The sequence below is a fragment of the Rattus norvegicus genome, chromosome 4, assembly GCF_036323735.1.
Source record: "Rattus norvegicus strain BN/NHsdMcwi chromosome 4, GRCr8, whole genome shotgun sequence".
NCBI classification, from domain to species: Eukaryota; Metazoa; Chordata; class Mammalia; order Rodentia; family Muridae; genus Rattus; species Rattus norvegicus.
Genome location: NC_086022.1, coordinates 87,110,151 through 87,125,536, shown reverse-complemented (window position 1 = coordinate 87,125,536; position 15,386 = coordinate 87,110,151). Strand labels below are relative to the sequence as shown.

Genomic DNA, 15,386 nt, shown 5'->3' with positions numbered 1-15,386 from the left:
ACTGGATGCAGAAGAATGCAAATTGATCCATATCTATTAACTTGTCCCAAAGTCCAGGTGGATCAAAAACTTCAACATAAAACCAAATACACTATTTTTTAGTATATATAGTTACATCCTGCCCAAAGTTTTCTCTCCATCTTCTCTTCCTGGTTCCTCTTCTTTCTCTCCTTTTCCTCCCCTGTCCGCATCCAGTCTTCCTCAGTTTTTCTTCAGAGAAGGGCAAGCAGGTCTCCCTTTCCCATAGATATCAACCAATCATGGGTATTAATTTTATTCATTTGTTTTAAAAAGTAAGAATATGCACAGTGGTTGAAATTGACGTACTTTTCTTTGAAATTTTTGTTCTTCTGTCACCGATCAACCATTCCTCGGCTGACAGTAATTGGGGTTTCCTGGAGAAGAGGAATAGGAATTGGACTGTGAGATTTTCCTTTAGTTCTCTCCTCACTGTAAAACATGGCCTCTAGGGCAAGACGAAGCTGGCTTGAATTAGAATTGCTACTTTGTAGTTCGAGGCCTAAGCCTGCCACATGCTTTGGTTTTGACTTTCATGTTTCTCTGTTGTAAACAGAGCTTGTGACTTTGACTTCACTTGTGGTGACGAGTCTGTGGGAGACAGAGCTCTGAGGCCCACTCAGAAGACCTCTGTGCTTAGTATGTGCTCTGCAAATGCTAATTCTCCACCCTGGCTACTCAGTGTTTGCCCAAGATGCTTAGCATGTTGCATGTAGGGTGAGATGTTACTTAACTGAGATTGATGTATGAAAATTAGAGTGTAGTTTTTAAGACTTTTTTATGCATGTGCGTAAGAATAAGACTGTGTGTTTGTTGTGGGGAAGGTCGTGCAAGTTAAATAAATATATACAAATTAAGAAAGTCTCTCCTATAAAATCTCTGATATTTGTGATAGATTCAATATCTGAAACTCAAAATAAACGAACACACACAATTTAAATACATTAAAAATATAGATTCGGTGGTTTCAATGACACACAAACTTTTGCGGAAATGTTAGAGAATGTTACTACAATAAGACTTTGCCAAGCCAAAAAAAAGTCAGCCGATAGTCTGGTGATGCTCAGACAATTCACATTCATCCAATTGGCCTCAAATCAGCTTGTCTGGGTTCTTTGTATCGTGGCCTGGTGATGAGCAGGAAGTTTGCTGTATGCCAGAGCCATGGTATGTGGGGAGTCACTATTCATCCTACATATTTTTGGACTTTGGGGGTACTAGAGTGCATGATCCATGTTAAGGTTACAAAAAGTCTCTGAAAGATGGTGAGAAAATGGCTTTGTCTTAGTTACTATTCTAGTGCTGTAAAGTGACACCATGACCAATGCAGCTTATGAAAAAAGGCATATTGTTTCAGAAAGTGAGTCTATGATGGTGGGGAACATGGCAGCAGGCAGACAGACATGGTACTGGAGCAATAGCTGAGAGCTTACATCTGATTCACAATTAGGAAGCAGCGGGTAGGGGATGGACTTTTGAAACCTCATAGAACACCTCACAGTGACACACCTCTTCCAGTAAGGCCACACTTTATAATCCTTCCTAAAAACATTCACCAACTAGAAAGCAAACATTTAAATATATGAACATTTGGGGTCCATTCTCATTCAAATCACCACAAGCTTTTTTTATTGTTATTGGTTTTATTTTCTCAAGAAAGGGTTTGTCTATGTAGCCCTGGCTGTCCTGGAACTTGTTCTATAGATCAGACTGGCTTCTAATTCACAGAGCCTCCTGCTGCTACCTTCCGAAGACTGGGATTAAAGGTATGTGTTAGCACCACCCAGCTACAAGTTGTGTTTTTTTTCTTGGATATTTTATGTATTTATTTTTCAAATATTATACCCTTTCCAGGTTTCCCCTCCGGAATACCCCTCTCCCATTCCCCCTCCCTCTACTTTTATGAGGATGCTCACCCTCCAACCTACCCACCCCACCTCACTGCCCTGGCATTTCCCTACACTGGGGAATCAAACTTCCACAGGACCAAAGGGCTTCTCCTCCTATTGATGCCAGACAATGACATCCTCTGCTACAGATGTGGTTGGAGGCATGGGTCCCTCCATGTGTACTCTTTGGTTGGTGGTTTTATTTCCTGAGAGCTCTGGGGTGTCTGGTTGGTCGAGATCGTTGTTCTTCCTATGGGGTTGCAGACACCTTCAACTCCTTCAGTTCTTTCTCTAACTCTTCCACTGTGGTCCCTGTGCTCAGTCTGATGGTTAGCTGCAACCATCCTCATCTGTATCAGTAAGGCTCTGGCATACCCTCTCAGGGGACAGCTATACCAGGCCCTTGTCAGTAAGCACTTCTTGGCATCAGCAATAGTTACTGGGTTTGGTGGCTGCATATGGGATGGATCCTCAGGTAGGGCAATCTCTGGATGGCCTTTCCTGCAGTCTCTGCTCCACTCTTTGTTCCTGTATTTCCTTTAGACAAGAGCAATCCTGGGTTAAAATTTTGAGAAGGGTGGGTGGCCCCTTCCTAACCTCTGGATATGTTCTCTACAGGCCTCCCTTCCCCTTTTTTGGGTATTTCAGCTAATGTCATCTTTGTTGAGTCTTGGGAGCCTTTTGCTTTCCAGGCATCTGGGACTTTCTGGTGGCTACCCCCAGTTTCCCATCCCCCATTGTTGCACACCTCTGTTCAAATTCCTGACCCTCAGTATATCATCCTTGTCTCCTCTCATACCTCACCCTGTCCCCTTTTTCTCCCTTTCCCTCTTCTCTTCCTTCCAAGTTCCTCCCACCCTCTACCTCCCTTGAGTATTTCTGTTCCCTCTTCTAAGGATTGAAGCATCACATTTTGGTCTTCCTTTTTTTTGAGCTTCATATGGTTTGTGAATTGTATCTTGGGTATTCTGAGCTTTTGGGTTAATATCCACTTATCAATGAGTGCATACCATGTGTGTTCTTTTGTGATTGGGTTACCTCACTCAGGATATTTTCTAGTTCCATCCATTTGCCTAAGAATTTCATGAAGTCATTGTTTTTAATAGGTGAGTAGTACTCCACTGTGCAGATGTACCACGTTTTCTGTGTCTATTCCTCTGTTGAGGAATCTGGGTTCTTCCCAGCTTCTGGCTATCATAAATAAAGCTGCTATGAGCATAGTGGAGCATGTGTCCTTGTTATACGTTGGGGCATATTTTGGGTATATGCCCAGGAGTGGTATAGCTGGGTCCTCAGGTAGTACTATGCTACAAGTTTTAAATCACATAAATTGATATATTACAGACTAACTTCAGAAACAAGTCTGCTGGAGCATATTCACTTTAGAATTTCTTTTTTAACTTTTCTGACTGTACACCTGGAAAGGTTGTTGTGGGAAGGAAGACCATGTGCTTGGTCTGCTGAAAGCCATGTTCAATTTTCTACTGCTTATGAGCTCATAACCTTGATTGGAAGCCTAATCATGTTGCTTATCCTCCTTAGGTTGCTTTCCCTTGCCCCTAGAGGCATTGCAGGTGTAACTGCTGTGTCGCATGGGCATCAGTAGGTGGCAGAGAGGAGAGAGGCTATGTCTAAATGTTCAGTGTTCTGATCTGTAAGCATCTGAATGATTAGTAGCCCAACATATCTTGAAATAAGCAATCCTGAGATGACTACCAGTCCAGCACAAGGAGGCTCAGTCAGGGAACTAGCCTGAGATGACCAGCAGTCCAGTATCAGGCAGGTCTGAGCAAGCTCCCAGCATGGGGAGCAAACTGAAGACTAGAAGTACCCCTCCTAGGACCACAGGCCCCAGGCTGGAGTGAGCCCAAGACAGACAACCCTCAAAAGGGGCCACTTGGGTAGGTTGAGTAAGGAGCAAGCTGGAGATGACCTCGAGACCACCATCATGGGGCAGCATAGTAGAACTGACCCTGCTGTTGGGGTTGAGGATGAGCCAGATGTTACCATGGGAGAGCCAGCCTTGCCTCTTGTTTGCTGTGTGGTGGGCAGAGGTTCCCTCTACTACATTTTGTTCTTACCAATGGCAACAGACTGGAGAGATGACACTGATGCATTCATGAAAGCGAGAGAGCTATCCCTGCCCCTCGCCTGCTGAGCCACTCAGGAGAGCAGAGCCCTGCACCTCACAGCAGCAGGGTAGAGCTGGCCCTGGTTGTGGGAAATATTGGTGAGGCAGGCCTGAGGCTTCAAGAACAAGAGAGCCATTGGGCTCACCAGCTCAGATCTGTCTCAGGCCCAGACTTAGGGCTTTGAATTGGCTCACTCCAACATCTACTCCATTGAGCACATGAGTAGTTCACAAAGTGGCCAGTCCTACAAATCTAAAACTGCGGGATCTCCATGACACAGGGCAGCAACAGAATATCAGAGAGGAGTCCCAGTGAGATTCTAGTATTGATAGAGTAGCAGAAGCCAGAGGCCTCATACCAGACCAAGGAGTCATTGCAATGAACATAAACAAGCAAAAATGTGTGGATACAAGGGTGTACTGTGGGACACACTGTAACACACTGCAGCCTCCACAGTGACATTCTTTTCCTCTGTTGGGGGAAGGTTGCAAGTGTGGAGGGTGTGTATGTGGGGCGGGGGAGATGAGTAAGAATGAGGTACATGATGTGAATTCACAAAGAGCCCAGTAAAATGTAAAAAAATATTGTCTACTTGAAAAAGTGTAATCTTCTATCCACTTACCAGGTTATGGCAAAGGAGTTTGTAAGTAGAGCATGGCCTGCACTTCTGCTCTTCCTCCATATCGGTGCCCTTGTGATGTAGAAATCTGTGTCATGTGGGAGCCTTTCAGATCTTTGGAAGAGGCTCCCTTGATTTTCCTAGCCTGTTCCCTATTTAGAGATGGCTTGCCCACCACCCACTTGGTGACAAGTTCTCTTACATATTATGCAGGCAGACAAGGGGCTGTAGCACCAAGGGACAGATACTGCTGTTGTGGGCACACTGGGAACAAGGGCAAAGAGAGTGTAGAATGCCAGCTGTGAGGGGCCTGGGAAGGTGAGAGTCTTGCAGAGAGACTTGTACTGGATACTTAAGAAAGACTGCCATGGGGAGTGCTCTGGCTACCACAGCTGCCCAATGATCCTGTTTCTTTTATTTGCCATAGAGACTGGCACTGGGAAGACAGAAGTGTCAAACACCCAGACAGAAGCCACAGAAGAACAGCCAGCTGCAGAAGAACAAGGTAAGTGAGCCATGTTTCCAAATTCTCCAGATATCCTTCCTAACTCTGAACTTGAAGCTGCCTGATAGAGTAATGAAAACTAGAGACACATACTGGTGGCAGCTGCAGGACAAGGACTGGAGTCTTAGTTACAGAGCCTTAGTCTCTGTTCCTTGGTGCTGGTCAAGCAGGGTCCTAAGGAAGATCCCTATCATTTACTGGTTCTCAAGCTCCTAGAATCGAGCAGTGTTGCCTTCCCTGCAGGTATCTGGACCACACATCAAGAGGCTTTTTGAGGTCTCTTTTTGAGGAATGATATCTATACATGGTGGGACATCTCAAAGTCCTCATGGGCAATTGCATCCTGATTTCCTGGTAGTATTTATTTTCATGCCTCCTTCTCTCCTGGTGAGAAGTGATAATGGGGTCCCCAGCTTGAGAAGACCAACTCCTGCAATATCAAGGCCCACATGCTCCCTATGCCTGATGTGCCCTGCTGTGTGTTTCTGCTGCCTTTCTGGGAAGTCATTGTCATGTGTTGTGTACAGTGGAGTCTTGCTGTCATGTGCCTGTCACTCACCACCCACCTCGATGGTACTGCTGTAAGCTCAGCTGTGTGTGCTCTGGCCAATGAGCTACAAGTGGGTGGAAGATTAAAGGAAAGAGCCTGTGTTTTCCACAATGTGGTTCTGGATGCTGTGGGCAGAGATGGTTCAGGGGAATGCTTGTAGGGGGAACTTGGTGACTCCATTTGGAGCTTGGATAAAAAGGATTTAATTCCCTGATGAGTACACTATGGACAAGTTAGTCCTAGCTATGATGCCTGGGCTCTGGTGAATGCTGTTATAGGCTACACTAACTAGTTGTAATCACTAGGGCTATCTAGTTCTCCTTCTGATCCTATCTTGTTTTTTTTTTTTTTTCTGTAAAACTTTCCACTCTTATAGGCTACCCTGTCAAATGACCTGCATGGATGTTTACTGCAATAAGTATTATGTACAAGCAGCATAGCTGGGTTGGTATACTTATACTGATTTTTATTGAGCATTTATCATGTGCCAACCATTGTCCTGAGCACTGTGCACACTGAATTCATTTAGTGCTAACGACAACCACAAGAAGGATGGTTGGTTCCCCTGAGGAAACAGGCAAAGGCCAATGTCAGGAATTTCAGGATGCTTGAAAAATATTTGTTATCTTTAATGGCATCCCTATATTAATGGGATGAAAATAATATGAGCTTGGTTGAAGAGGAAGTGACATTAATTAAGCCAAAGAGGAGAACACACGCACACACACACACACACAAGCACACTCAAGCGCGCGCGCGCACACACACACACACACACACACACACACACAGAAAAGAGTCACGACTTTCTCTTGCTTCTTACCACTCTTATCTGCAAAGAAGAAAAATGCAAACGCTATCTTTGAGTCAGGAAATGGCCTGCTGGACCAGCAGCCCTCAGGCCTGGGACCAGCCACATTCTGAGCTTCCTTTTGTCTTATGAGAACTGTATGATCTGTTTGGTTGTGGGTTCACCCAAAAGGATTGTGAGCTACCAAAGGCAGGGAAGAAAGAATCTTCTTTGGTTCTGTGTCTGCCTGAATCAGCAGGATAACTTGTAGTTTTCACTCCAGGCCTCTGGGTACCCATGGCCTTTTCTCCATTTCTTTCCTTTCAGTTCCTCCAGACAGTTGTATCCCTATCCCATTTCCTTAGAAGAATACTTTTGAGAGGTCTAGGAGCACCACATGGCTACCAGAGGGAGGTGTCCTTCATGGGTGCTGGCTCCTGGGTGAGTCTCCTAATGCTTTAGGTTTTCTCATTTTCATTTGTGTAGCAGAACACTGAGAGTGGACATTTCCAGGGTTCTGCATCATGTTGGAGATGTGACCAAGTCCACCTGATGAACTTGAGGGGAAGAGTAGTGCAGAAAGGCTTGCTGGTACCTCGGACTTCCCTCAATAGAAAGGCAGCAAAGTTCTGAGGTGCAGTTCTGTCTTCTGGGTAGGACTGGGGAGGAAAGTAATGGGAGTAGCTTCTGGTCTCCAACTAGGACTCATCTCTTTATTGCTTATTTATTTCTCTGGCCTTTATTTCAAGAAGACGAAGTTGAAAAAAGCAAGAGTGTGTTTGAAACCTTATGCCTCTCAGAACATACAGCGAGATAGCCAGGGAGGATGTAAACCTGGCTGTATGCAGAAGTTATTGATACCTTAGGTAAGATGGCTTAGGGTTCCTTATGTATGATATGGGAATGTTGTGAGGACTAAATGAGACTCTATAGATAGAAGAGTCTAGCATAGTGGCTAATGAAGGAAGTTCAGGCTTTACTTTTGAAACAAATATATTTGCTCTGCTGAGATAAAATGACAACAGAAAAATCAATAGGGGAAAACACAGGATAAGTAGTTTACATAAACACAAGTGCTTTAACTCAAAGACCCAAAGATGCAGGGTCAGTTATCCATTTTTTATGCATTGGTTGGATGAAGCATAGGAAATCATGTAAAAATATGAATGGACCATGCTCAAGCTGTTCATTTAGATGCTTCTAGGGATTTCTGTGTAGCTTGCCTTCCTTCCTTCCTTCCTTCCTTCCTTCCTTCCTTCCTTCCTTCCTTCCTTCCTTCTTTCCTTCCTTCTTTCCTGGTATAAGCAGAATTGTTCTGTGATCAAGGTCATATGATACTATCAGACAAGAAATTTAGAGAACTTTTGGCCAACTCTTGGACAGAAAATCCAGGGTAAGTTGGGGTGCTGACTCTTAGGTTGTATTTGTAGTTCTAAGGAAAGGGCTCCTGGTTTCTATAATCAATTCTGAGGAAGAGGAATCTTAGTTTTCATGACTTGATCAAAGAATGCATAGTGAGAGACAGGAGACTGGGAGGAGAGAACTGCCTCTGGTACTTTTCATCAAGGAGAACACATGGTGAGAGACAAACCAGGAAGACGACAGAAACTGCTTCCGTCAACAGCATCAATTTCTGAGCCCCAAACAGAGCCATAGGACAGACCTCAACAGTTAGCAATTGACAATGAAGAAAATCTGTGAGGGAATTGACTCTTCCCACATTACTTAATTCTCATTGAGGAATTCTCATCCCTCCTTTTACTCTTTTCTGCTTTGTATTCTTTCTGAAAGCATGTCTTACACCTCTGTATACTGCATGGCTCAGTTTACCTGTGATTTGCTTGAGTTGCCAAGGGTTTGAATCAATTCTTTAAGTTTATGTTCATTGCACTGTGCATTTTAGTTCATTTCATAAGCATGTGCTGACCATATGTAAATCTTATTGCTTTGAAGGATGGCCCTGAGATCACAAGGAAGACAAAGGGAATCAACTCACCTTCTACATTCACAGATCGTTTCTGCTGGCTTGAGGGGTATTGTGAAAGAAAGTTGGTTCCCAAATATATGTGGAAGCACATATTATAGTGGGAAAAGTACATTCTAGTAACTTACATACCTGACAAACGCATCTCAGTGCTAAACCTTTGAGACTCCCACCTGCTGCCAACGATAACTACTTTCTTTTATCATGATAATACACTCCCTAATTCTCTGGCAAAGTTTTTTTGGGCAGAAGTGTAATCAACATCTGGAGAAATTTGCTTGTGCTTCTGAGATTTCACTCATCTTGTCAGCATAGACACTCTGATTTCCCCACACAGTAAGAATTTGTAATTCATGATCATAATTTCAAACTTCAATCACATAAGTCTGCAGTCTGTTTCTTTTAGTACTAGCTTACCTTGTATGGCGAACAGGTACACCTAATATTTTGTTAGTCACTGACATACGGTATCACATGGTGTTGATGAGCAGCCAAATGTTTCCATTAGGTAGTGATGTAATGGGGAAGAATGAGACTCCCCCCCAACCCTTAAAAGCAGGAGTCTGATGTGTCCAGATGACAAATGAGTTAACCATGGACAGCCTTATCCTGAGGCATGGAAGAGAACCGCTTAGAGCATGTCTGACATGGAAATCTAACACACTCATTTCTGTATGTCTTCATTGTTTTCTTTTTCATAATGCTGGGGGTTCAATCTGGGGTCTTGTAAATGGTAGGCAAGCATTTCACCACTGAGTTGCATTCTTAGTCCCTAAATATTCTTGAAACCAAATGCCAGAAACAGACTATTCATGTATTCTTTCATTCAGCACGTGTTGATTTACCACCTACATAGGGCTATGGACCTTTCTACATATCCGAAATACCATAGGCAAAATAACTATAAGCTCCAAGAAGCTTACATACTCTAGTGAGAGCACACATTGATCTGCCTTAGGATGGATTAGCTCCATACTTAGTTTACAATCTAAAATGCTTGAAGACAAAGCCAATGCTCATATGGAATAAAAGCAGAGCAGGGCAAATGCTGGGGTGGTAAGGTTTAAATGGAGAAGGACATGGGAAGACAAAAGAAAGAAGGAGGTTTAGGGTGGGGAACCAAAACTAAGGATATAAAAAGAAGACATATACTACTACTCTATAAGCCTATTAAAAATAATACTTAAGGGCTGGTGGCATTGTTCAGCAGGTAACACTTGCCACATAGATATGTGTAGGCCTGACAATCTGAATTCAGTTCCTAGATCCCATAGTGGAGGGAGAGAACTGAGTCCTGGAAGTTGTCTCTGGTCTGTGACTCTGGCCTTCTATTTATTTATAAATAAAATAAAATATTGAAAAGAGTGTGTTACAAAATACTATACATGGGAGGATAATGCCAACCTCAGAAGCAATGGTTGATCAAATGAGCATGTTGTTGTCAGAGGTGAGATATTTCCTTCCCTATAATTTGTTGGCTAGAAAGACCCCAGAGGGTCTTTCACACTGACTATTGCTATTGACTGGATGGTAAGATGCTATTGCAGAAGACACTATATATACTGGTACCATGACCTAAAGAAATCAAACCAGAGGTGAACTATAAGTTCCCTCCCTCCATACACAGTGTCAGAGCTTCTATAAAGGATTGGGGATAGGAAAGTCGTCAATAATCTTATGTATCTGTGACCCCTGAAAGCTACTTCCTATGTGCTAGGCAGGATAAAAATGAATGAATGCTAGAGAGCAAATGATCACACTTCCTGATGGGATTTGAGGAGGGAATTCATGACTGGCACTTCGAACAAACCTGCTCAAAAGTTCATGCCTGGGCTCCAGCCACATATGTAGCAGAGGATGGCCTTGTTGGGTACCAATGGAAGGAAAAGCCCTGGACCTGCCAAGGCTGGACCCTCAGTGTAGAGGAATGTCGGGAGACTGGATGGATGGGGAGGGGCACACCCATATAGAAGAAGGGGACTTATGTCAGGGAAACTGGAAAGGGAATAACATTTGAAATGTAAATAAAAAAAATCCAATAAAAAAAGTTCATGCATGGGAGGTCATAGATACTAAAATGAAGCTTACCACTTTTATTTTGCTATTTTGACATGGACTCAAAATCCCTTTGAAATACTTATGTTTATACCTAAGGACACATCTTCCCTCAGTCTTGACTAGAGAAGCTTCTCTTGGCAATGAATGGGAGTGAATGGAGAGAACTCCAGCTCAAGGGATTGAGAATAAGATACTGTGTGTGCTCGGCCCTAAGCAGAACAGTTAGATCACTGCTTCTAAGGCTCAGGGAACATTGAAGAAGAGTGGATGGGATGGGAAAAATACCAAAATTTTACTTAAAGCAAAACCAATAGAAGTAGTAATTTAGGTCTCTCTGGATAACCAACTTTCAGTATATCTGTTGAAAATCCCCTCCAGTCCCCTCGCCTTTTTAAAATTTGCAATTTAAATGTTTTAAAGCACCAAGAAGGAGAGAGAGAGAGAGAGAGAGAGAGAGAGAGAGAGAGAGAGAGAGAGAGCTTACTGCCTGTCTACCACATTTGATCCAGGGGAGACTGGATTATAACTACAAAGTTTTTCTCTCCGGGGCTTACTTTCCCACTTACTAGGTAACTGGTAACACACACACACACACACACACACACACACACACACACACACACACACAGCACGGAGTATGGTAGGACTTTTCTGCCACATTTTCTGTCACTTCAGAGATGAAGGGTTTATTTTGACTCATAGTTTTCGGAGCGTTTCAGTTCATCATGGTAGTAAGAGTGTGGCTGAGTTTCATCAAGACAGGTGCAGGAGCAGGGAAAGCAGACTGGAGTCAGGTGAGTTTAACCTTCAAGGGCTCCTATTGGAACCAGTGAAGCCAGTTAGGCACCACCTCTAAAATAGACCCACAAGCTGGTAACCAATTGTTCAAAACACAAAACAGAAGCTTGTGGAGGATATTTGAGATTCAAGTCAAAACAATACATCAAAAAAGAAATCAAGCTATAGTTAATGCCTCTATGTGGGAAGCCACCAGAGCATAGCCTGTTTGTGTTTATAGGAATTAGGACAAACTTGAACTCTCTGGCTCTCAGAATCCAAATTAGCTACAGTTCCAGCACCAGACTGTAGACACCAATACCACCCTGATTTCATTTTTCATTCCTCCCACCTTCTCTCCAGTCCTCTCTCCTTTTTAAAATTTGCAATTTAAATATTTTAGCACTGAGCAGGTAAACACACACACACACACACACACACATCAGAGAGAGAGAGAGAGAGAGAGAGAGAGAGAGAGAGAGAGAGAGAGAGAGAGAGAGAGAACTGCCTGTCTGCCACATTTGTTTCAGGAGAGGTTGGACTATAACTACAGACAAAGGTTTTCTCCCTGGCTTACTTTCTCACTTATCAGATAACTTTTTCTCACCTTTCTATTTTCCTTAAATGCATTTTAAAAATAGTTGAAATTGCTGCAACTTATTTTATAGTTTGTTCTTTTCCCTTCACTTTTTGTTCTGACATTTGCTTCCAAATACCAGCATTCCTATTATTGCCATCATCATCAGAAACCACACCCAGTGTAGAAAACTGTGCTGATAATTAAGGAATCCATTTGCTATTGGGTTTAAGATGAATCACTAACTTGGAAGAAAGTTCTAGATCAATTTTAGTTGCCAGTGAACAGCTGATCCAGGAGGATGTGTCTGTTAGAAGGTATTCTGGCAGGTACTAAGGTCTTCTCCGTTGCAGCAATCCCCCTTTGACTGCCTGTTCACCTTTGCTCTTTGGTTTCCAGCCTCCAGGTACCCTTGATAATTCTGTTGCCAAGGTTGCCACTGAAGTGAGTTACCTTCTCCAGAGAGTTCAGCACCACACTGTGAAAACCACCCTGTAAAATCCCCCTTCTTTGTAATGGAGGCTTGAAATGAGATCCAGGTGTTGTTAAGCACAGAGCCTGGTGCAAGTGGCCTGAGGAAGGCTGGACATCTGAGAAACTGAGCTCCCTCCCCTGGGACTCAGTGCAAATGTTTACAAGCTTTATCTCTCCCAGGACCACACAGGTTGCAGCCTTGGATGCTCCAATCCCCTGTTCTCCAGATTTTTGACAAGCATCTTTGGAGACTTTCCCTGGTTTACTAAAGGTTATATACTGACCTTCTCTCTGCTCATTTATTTGCCTTTTCACATCCTGGCACTGTGTGTGTGTGTGTGTGTGTGTGTGTGTGTGTGTGTGTGTGTGTGTGTTTTCTAGTTACAAAATAAAAGCTGCATATCATAAGATGATGCACTATTTAGCCACTAAATTAATTACATTTCCAGCTTTCCTTCCAAGGTCAAGGCTATAATGCAGCATTAAAGCTCTTTATATGATTCACCAGTAAGGAGACACGTATAAAAGGCTTTTTCTTATTATTAAACAAGAAAAAGTAGAGTTCAATTTATATTAAGATGTGCATCAGGTGTTATGGTTCTGGGAGCTAGGACTTAAAATTTAAAGTTCAAACTCTGGCTTGGGGCAAGATTATTACCGCAGCCCTTAGGTTAAGACCCACCACTCCACCCGGTGAGTTAAAAGTCAGATTCAGTCAACAGGGTGGAAAGGATAAAGTTTCAAAGGATGTGTTTACACAACCTTTTCCTCCAACCTTAATTTCTCAGAATAACTTGTGGTTTCGTGGGAGTGATATGACTAATTTCTGGTTATGGGAATGTGGTGGTAGGGGACATGATTCTTTCATACATACACCTTAAAATCCTTCCATATGGCCCACCACCTTTTTGGGCTTCCTTTTGTATCAGCTAGCTGTAGAGAACCCAGAGAAGGAGTCCCAGCCCCTTTAACTGCTTGGTGTATAGGTTATAGAGATTGGCTCAGCAGACTAACAGAGGAGTTGAAATTGGACGTCCTCAATATGTGCTAGAACTCATTCTTCTGATTCTCGGGAAACACAGTGTCTGAATCCTCTCCAGGAGGCTGGCAGTGGGAAGACTTTATGGAGTTTGCCTACTCTAAGCCCTTGAACAAGCCAGGAATCAGATGGGAAAACCCTTTGCATTAGACCAGGGGAGGAAGCACCAGGTACCCACTCTAGCTTTGCCTTCCCTGGCTTCCAGCTACTTTCATGACAGCTTCTACTTCCCATTAAAAGCACCTTCTGCCTCCCACTCCTGAGAGAGAGCATACGTTGCAAATATTCTTCTGCTTTTCCTAAGATGCTGTAGGGCCTCGTGCAGCAATGGAGGGAGCTTTTTGTTTATTCTAAAACAACTGATCTGAATGATGAAGGGTCATTGCTGTATTCTAGGCAGAGAAAGAACATTACTAGCATTTTTAATTTAAAAGATTTCCTGAATGCTGGGGTGGTTAATGGCTTAGAGTAGGGAGGCCAGCTGACTGGGTTGATAGAAGTTATTGACACAATTTCTGTACAAGACAGTGGTTGTCTGGATCCAGGGGAGAGCATAGGAAGGGTACCAAGTGATGTCAGGTGCTCTTAGCTTAAAGTTCTGTCAGGACTTCATGGATACTCTATGAGAACGATGTCTGATGTGGACAGCAGGGGAATGGCACTATTGGAAGTCAGAATGTGGCATTGATGCTGTTCTGAGACTATTATGAACAGAAACCCAGAACAGGCCCATTATAAAGAGCCATTGTGTGCAATCCTTAGTCTGGAGTCCAGTCCCTGAGCTCTGGGCTTGTCCCAAAGTTGGGCTGCCTTTCCAGGGAAGAAGGGCCTCCTTTCTAGCTTTCACAGAGGTGCCAGACTGGCCCAGCAGAGACTTTTGCCCTGCTGAGCTTGGCTCAAAGAATGCCCGGGAACTCTGTCCAGTTAGTTGTAAGATTCTCCTCCCCGTGGACAGCTTGGAAAAAGGGTGGTAAAGGTGGGGCTGATGTGAGAAAGTATATCAAAGCTTTCTCCCCTACTTTGTCTTCCAAGTGAACTCTGGAAGAGGAATGGGGAAGAAAGAGATCTTCAGGAGTGGGCTCAAGGTATCTGCTGCTCAGGAAGGTGGTCTAGGCTGAAGATAGGTGTGTGAGAGTCAGCTGGAGGGCACTGCTCATAGCACAGTGAATGGAGTGGAAGATACCGACTCCCTGGTCAATACCAATAAGACATTGCTGGTGGGATAGAAGAAACCTGGGAAAAAGCTGAGCTCTGCAAGTCCAGAGGATAGTTTCTAAACGCTGTGTAGTGCTTTGTCTTTTTCTAGAAACATTAAAATTAAAACCCATGAGCATTCAGCCATGATAATGCATATCTGTAAATCCCAGCATTTAGGAAGGTGAAGCAAGAGGACTGCCATGATTTCAAGATGAACTTGTTTTTTTTTTTCTTTTTAATGCTAGTCTTAAACGTGCCCCAGCCTTCTGAAGGCTGAGATTACAGGTGTACACAACCACTTCCAACTTTTGAGTTCTTTATATATGTTTTCATTAATTAATTAATATATTTACCTTATACCCAGATCACAGTTTCCCCTCCCTCCTTTCCTCCCAGTCCCTACTACTTTCCTCCCCCTGTCCCACCCCTTTTCTCCTCACAGAAGGGGAGGCCTCCTATGGATATTAGCCAGCCTTAGCATATCAGTTTGCTGTAGGAGAAGTTGCATCTTCTCCTCTTCTCCTATTGAGTTTAGACAAGGCAGCTCAGTTAGAGAAAAGCTTCCAAAGGCAGGCAGCAGAGTCTATGAGAATTGGGAGAGAGAATTGAGTTCTTTATATTTTTACTGTGTTAAACCATTTTAAAATGCAGTATCCACTTTTAGCTTGCAGGGTTTATAGGAACAGAGCAGGGTAGACCTGGCCTTCATCTGTCTATCTAATGACACCTGCTCCAGCTGTAAGGAGAGAGGACCACTGTGCTTGCTTGGTTGGCTTG

General features: G+C 43.4%; 1 non-coding gene across 1 annotated transcript; it reads left to right on the top strand.

The window, feature by feature from the left end:
• The first annotated feature begins 3,459 nt into the window (after positions 1-3,459).
• On the top strand, positions 3,460-3,593 carry LOC120102661 (small nucleolar RNA SNORA17). Its single transcript, XR_005504282.1, has one exon. It is a non-coding gene; the product is annotated as a small nucleolar RNA SNORA17 (small nucleolar RNA).
• The last annotated feature ends 11,793 nt before the right edge of the window (positions 3,594-15,386 follow it).